General features: G+C 40.5%; 2 protein-coding genes across 6 annotated transcripts in view; one reads left to right on the forward strand and one right to left on the reverse strand.

Annotated features, from left to right (window-relative positions):
• Isl2 (ISL LIM homeobox 2) overlaps positions 1-6,462 on the forward strand; it is a 329,789-nt gene that overhangs the window by 110,509 nt on the left and 212,818 nt on the right. The window lies entirely within an intron of this gene.
• Positions 1-6,462, reverse strand: part of Scaper (S-phase cyclin A associated protein in the ER) — a 498,868-nt gene that overhangs the window by 99,934 nt on the left and 392,472 nt on the right. The gene's annotated exons all lie outside the window — the stretch shown is intronic.

Consider the following 6,462-nt stretch of genomic DNA (forward strand, 5'->3'; position numbering starts at 1 on the left):
GAGAGATGGCTCAGCAGTTAAGAGCACTGACTGCTCTTCCGAAGGTCCTGAGTTCAAATCCCAGCAACGACATGGTGGTTCACAACCATCTGTAATAAGATCAGACACCCTCTTCTGGAGTGTCTGAAGACAGCTACAGTGTACTCACATATAATAAAATAAATATTTAAAAACAAAAACAAAAACAACAACAATAAAAGTACTTTCAAATTATAAAATTAGGCAATTACTCAAGTGTATGTTTTCAAAGTTATCACTAAGTGATAATTTTATGGTTTTAATAATTCATTCTATCAGTTCATTGCAAATTTATCTTGGTGTGATGTATAAAACAGGAGCTTCAAGTTATTTTAACACTATTGATGTGAGTGAATATACTGCCCTTCATGTATTTGCAATGACACACATAGAGAATACATTCTCTGGTTTCTTTGTTTAACTGATAACTGTCTTTATGCTAATATTGTACTGTTTATTATATTATGTAAGTTAGTGGTACGATTTAATATATAAACTATAATCTCTAAAAACTATTAAGAATCCCGCTAGAGTACCATGATGAGCTGTAGAGCCTTAGAACTGTACCTAAGATGTCTTCACTATTTATGGTTTTATAGCCCTGATTTTTATTATTTTGTGTTTTATTAAATCAAATTCTTACAGCTTGTTATGAATTTTTGGTCAACAATTAAGAAGCACAAAGAAATACACATATATAAAAGAATGTAACTTCTTTTAATATTCTCTGTGATCACAAAGAACATCTTTTCTCTGATAAAGAAGAATGTGCATCTAAATAGCTTTATGTTCACATAACTTGCTTAAGAAACTATGTTCTAATGAGGAAGAAAGGGAGAGAGAACCAAAACTCTCAGGGTGAGGAAAAACTTGGCTATGCAGTGAACTTACTTGAAAGACAATCTTTATTTGAAGAGCACCTGGTTTAGAGCACACACTGCTCAGAACCCAGCTTGGGTGGTCTGTCCAGCAACCCTCTCTGTAATTTTAAACGTGAATGACTTGAAGTACTTTTTGACATCAAACAGAAAGCCCCAAGTTTTCAAAGTAACTTCTCACGGCATATTCTGTCAAGGTTACACTCTGGTGGTGGTGGCATTCTAAGATACAGATTTTCTTGCCCCAAATATACTTATGAACAAATTTCTTTTGTCAGAAATTTTTTTTTTTTACTTAACGTGTTTCCTTTTCAAAACAGAGTAGAGAAAAAGCATCCTGAAACCATGCCTTTTAGAGAGAAGTGCAGGCTTCTACACCTCTTTTACATGTTAAAAAAAAAGATGATTATAGCATACAACTAAGTACACACTTAGTTCATTAAGAGTCACTTAAGTGTAGGTCCTGACACAACAGTAGTAGGGTACTTCAATACCCTACTTTCAGATCAAAGAGGTCTAACAAACTGAAAATCAGCAATGAAATACCAGAGCTAAATTATACTGTAGATAAAATGGATATAACAGGTATCTATAGAATATTCTGCTTAACGGACAGAGAATACACATTTTTTTTTTTTTTAAAGCAGGTAGGACCTTCTCTACAACTGATCACACAAGAGGACATAAATCAACCTTTAACAAATACACAGAACAAACAAATAACAAAACAAAACTAAGTTTTAAACTATCAACGGTACCATGGAGTAGAACTAGAAATCAGTAGCAAGAGAAAAACTCAGAAACCACACAAAGATTTTTAAAAATTTATTCTTTAATCTTTTTTTTTACAGTCCAGACTTTATCCCCTTCACAGTTTACCCTCTGACTGTTCCACATCTCATACCTCCTCCCCCATCTCCAAGAGGATGTCCCCATACTCCTACCCTCACCCCACCAGTCCTCCCCACTCCCTGGGGCCCTAAGTCTCTCAAGGGTTAAGTACATCTTCTCTGACTGAGTCCAGACCCAGCAGTTCTCTGCTGTATATGTGCTGGGGGCCTCATATCAGCTGGTGTATGCTGCCTGGTGTATGCTCAGTGTCTGAGAGATCCCAGGGGTCCAGGCTAGTTTAGATTGCTGGTTTTTCTGTATAGGGTTGCCCTCCTCCTCAGAGGAAAGGGCAGAGGAAGAAAAGGACCTGGGTGGGAAAGGGGACAGGGAAGGGAAGAGGGGAACATGATCAGGTATTGGGGTGGGGAACAGAACTGAAGCCCTGAGGGCCAGCAGAAAGAATGGAAACAGGCAACCTTAGGAGGTAGGAGGAGGGAGGCCCTCTAGAATGTACCAGAGATCTGGGAGTGAGAGACCTCCAGAAGTCAAAGGGAGGGACCTTAGATGAAATGCCTTACAGTGGGAAGAGGAACTGTAGAGTCCACCTCCAGCAGAAAGACAGGGCATCAAGTGGAGGGATGGGGTTGCCATCTCACAGTCAAAAACTCTGATCCAGAATTGTTCCTATCTGAAAAAAATTGCAGGGATAATGTGGGGGCAAAAATGGAGAGGAACCTGAGGAAAAGGAGGTCCAGTGACAAGCCCAACTCAGGATCCAGCTCAGGGGGAGGCCCCAAGCCCTGACACTATTCGGGTGCTATGGTGTGCTTACAAATAAGAGCCTAACGTGACTGCTCTCCGAAATCCCAACAAGCAGCTGAAAGAGTCAGATGTAGATATTTACACCCAACCAATGGACAGAAGTTGGTGACCCCTGTGGTTGAAGTAGGGAAAGGCTGGAAGAAACTATACAAAGATATGGAGATACAACACTTATGAATCAATAGGAAATCACTGAAGAAAGAAGTTAAAAAAATTCCTAGAACCTGGTGGGCATAGTGACAAATAACTTTAATGTTAGCACAAGTAGAGGCAGGTGGAACTCTGTGAATTCTGGGCCAGCCTGGTATATAGAGAAAATTCTAGGAGGCTATATAGTGAAACCCTGTCTCAAACAAAAATCCAACAAGAGAGAGAAAAAAAAAAGGACAGCATTATCTTCTATCAGAACCACTGGGCTACAGTCAAGGTATTCCTAGCAGAAAACTTCAACTTCACACCTGTAAATACTCACATTAAAAACATTAGCAAGATCTCAAATTAATAATATAATGATATACCCAAGAAAAATAAAAAAAAACCTAGAGGAATTAATGAATTAGATAAAAATAATACATACTATCTATGATGTAAGAATTAATCTTAAAAAATTGGTAAGACAGACACAGACACACATACATACACACACAGAGACAGAGAGAAAGAGAGAGAGAGGGGGAGGGAGGGAGAGAGAGAAAAGAGCAAGAAGAGGATGAAGACAGAGGAGGGGCAGCAGGAGGAAGAAGAAGAGGGGGAAGAGGAGGAGGAGGATAGTTAAACGCAACTTAATCAAATAACTGAAAAGAGAGTTGTTAGAACAGACTCCAGTGAAATCCAGAAAATCATTTGGGAATACTTTGAAAGCATACATTTTAAAAAGCTGAAAATAGAAGAAATAGAGAAATTTATAAACTCACATTACCTACTAAAATTAAATTCAAAAGATATAAACAAATTAGACTACTAACAAGCAAAAGGAGTAAAGCAGTAATTCAGTCTCTATGCAAAGAAAAGCTCAGGGCCAGATGGATCCACTACTTAATCTATTAAACACATAAGGAAGCTCTAACACCTTAAACTGTTTTACAAAATATAAAGAGAAGGAATACAACCAAATTCATTATATGAGGCCTAAACTACCCTGATGTTAAAACTGGATCAAGACTTTACAAGAAAAGAATCTACAGAGTAATGTCCCTGATGAATATATATGTCAACATTCTCATATATGTATGCCTATATTTATTTCTAAATATATAGATCTTAAAAGAAGTTTGCCATTTGGGTTGATAATGTTTCTGACACAAGGAACAGACAAACAGAACTTCCAGGCATAAGAAACTTCCTTTCGAGTTGTTAGATCAGGGTAATCCAACAGATACCCCAAAGGATATAGGGTTTGGCTGTTGCCCATAATTGTGTTCCAGAGGTGGAAGATGGTAAGTCTTTATTGTTGAAGTTACCACAAACTTCTGACACAGAACTCCTAATATTTCCATCTGGATCTGACCTGAAAGCTTCCTGAAAGCTTTCCTGAGGTATAGCTTATTGTACCAGAAGGTGCTATGCAAATTGTCAAGAGGAAGTGATATCTATGAACTACAACTGCTACCATGGCAAGATAGCCCTAAACATGCAATAGTGGAACTAATATCTTGGCAGTAACCAGCAGTTGTGTCATTGGAATTAAGACCTGCTCAACAAAAAGGAAATCATACTTGGTACTGTATACCAACCACCAATGGCTAATATAACTGTGGATCTTGGAAAAAAACTTACTGCCGCTTTACTAGACCAGTTTAATATCTAACTCCTTTCAAAACATATCCATAGATCTGTATATGTACAGTTGCTTCTTCAAAAAAGGCTTCTAAATATGGAGAGAATTACAGAAATGAATAACTGGCCAATATACAAAGATCAACTTATCTTGGCGTGCCCAGCCCCAGCTGACAGATCTATAACACAACTTTTACATCTGTGGCTCAGGAAACATCATAGAGGAGAGGCAGAAAGATTGTAAAAGCTAGAGGACCAGAGAATCTGAAGGGAAACTGTATCTCCTAGAAGTGACAAGGAAGGTTCACCCATGATAACTCAACAATATAGCTGCCTAAGTAAGACCTGAACAAGGACAATACAAACAAACATACTAAATAGAAGACAAAAATCTCATGTGGTTTCATCTCCAAACAAAGAATGACAGGCAGGTAACTAATGGCTGCTGAGAGGGAGAATTAGTCTCTCCCAGGGATGAGCCCCTTAACGGGTTATCCAATACCAAGTGGTAAGCCCTGAAATCCTATACATACAAGCAACACTGAATGAACTCAGCAGGTTGTATTAGAGGGACAAAACCAAAGGAGGAAATGACATAATTATGATTTAATTAAAATAAAAAATTCTCAAAAAACCCTGAAAATCATATTTAAGAGCACATTAAGAACATCACACAACACCTAGGTTGGTTTCATTCCTGATATGGAAGCTTGGATTAACATATAAAAATCAGGGAGGGTCCCCAATGAAGGAGCTAGAGAAAGGACCAAAGGAGCTGAAGGGCTTGCAGCCCCTTAGGAAAGAACAACAACAATATGAACTAACTAGTACCTTGATCCTGTGTAGGTTCTATGCCCCAGTGTAGGGGAATGCCAGGGCCAGGAAGCAGAAAAGGGTGGGTTGATGAGCAGGGAGAGGTGGGAGGGAACAAGGTTTTTTTTCCCCAGAGGGGAAACTGGGAAAGGAGATATCATATGACATGTAAATAAAGAAAATGTCTAATAAAAAATAACTGATGCGCTTCTGGTCTGTCTGGGCCGGGGTCCAGAGCAGACCTTGGGCACAAGCTCTGTAGCCAGTCCCACAACACCCAGAGGAAGCTCCACTCCCAGGCATTCTGACACACCCAGGATCAGAGGTGAGCAGGAACCAACATCTGTCCCAACACTGGGAGTAACTGGGACCAGATGGACCAGGCACACAGGAACTCCACCAGCCTAGTGACTCAGGTTCCTTCCGGTCTGTCTGGGCTGGGGTCCAGAGCAGACCTTGGGTGCAAGCTCTGCAGCCAGTCCCACAACACCCAGAGAAAGCCCCACTCCCAGGTGATCTAACAAGCCCAGGATCACAGGATCCCAGAATCACATGATCCCAGAGGCAAGCTTGACTCTGATGAGTTCTGACACAACCAGGATCACAGGAAGGACAGGCTCCAGTCAGATTTAGCAAGGGCAGGTAGCCCTAGAGTAAACCAGATGGCGGGGGGGGTGGGAAGGCAAGCTTAAGAAAACAAACAACACAAACCAATGTCACTTGTCATCATCAGAACCCAATTCTCCCAACAGAGCAAGTCCTGGACACACCATCACACCATGATGATACTGAAAGACCCCCGTAGGGAGACCCCCACTCAAGTCTTGGGAGGACAAGCATCTAAGGAATCACGAGAGACCATCTTGATGTAAATACATGAGGCAGTTTAATTTCAGAGCTCCGGTTCAACTCATATCTCACACAGGAGACATTGGAATCGGACCACGAGGCTCAGGGGTTAGGGGTTTATATAGGAAAAAGGTCTGGGGGAACAAAGGAATCAGTGTGGCTATACATAATTGGCTAATTCAAATATCAACTATATTATGTGCAGAACAGAGTGGAAAATTCCTAAAGGGGGGTGCTATTCGGGGGTTTCTAGCTGACCTTCAACTATATCTAAGAGGACCAGATGGCCCATTACTCAGTTGGGTCATTTGCCCAGACTTGTCCTTGCGTTCTTGGGCCCACCCGGACATGTCCTTGCATTTTTGGTTCTATCTTTATGGTTTGTTTTTTTGACCTGCTAGTTTTCAGGATGTCTAACAGCCTGCTTGCTTCTGCCCAGGACATGCTTGGCCTTGGTCCACTGTGTTTTTCTGTA

This window comes from Mastomys coucha, unplaced genomic scaffold (genome assembly GCF_008632895.1).
Source record: "Mastomys coucha isolate ucsf_1 unplaced genomic scaffold, UCSF_Mcou_1 pScaffold23, whole genome shotgun sequence".
In the NCBI taxonomy this organism is placed as follows: Eukaryota; Metazoa; Chordata; class Mammalia; order Rodentia; family Muridae; genus Mastomys; species Mastomys coucha.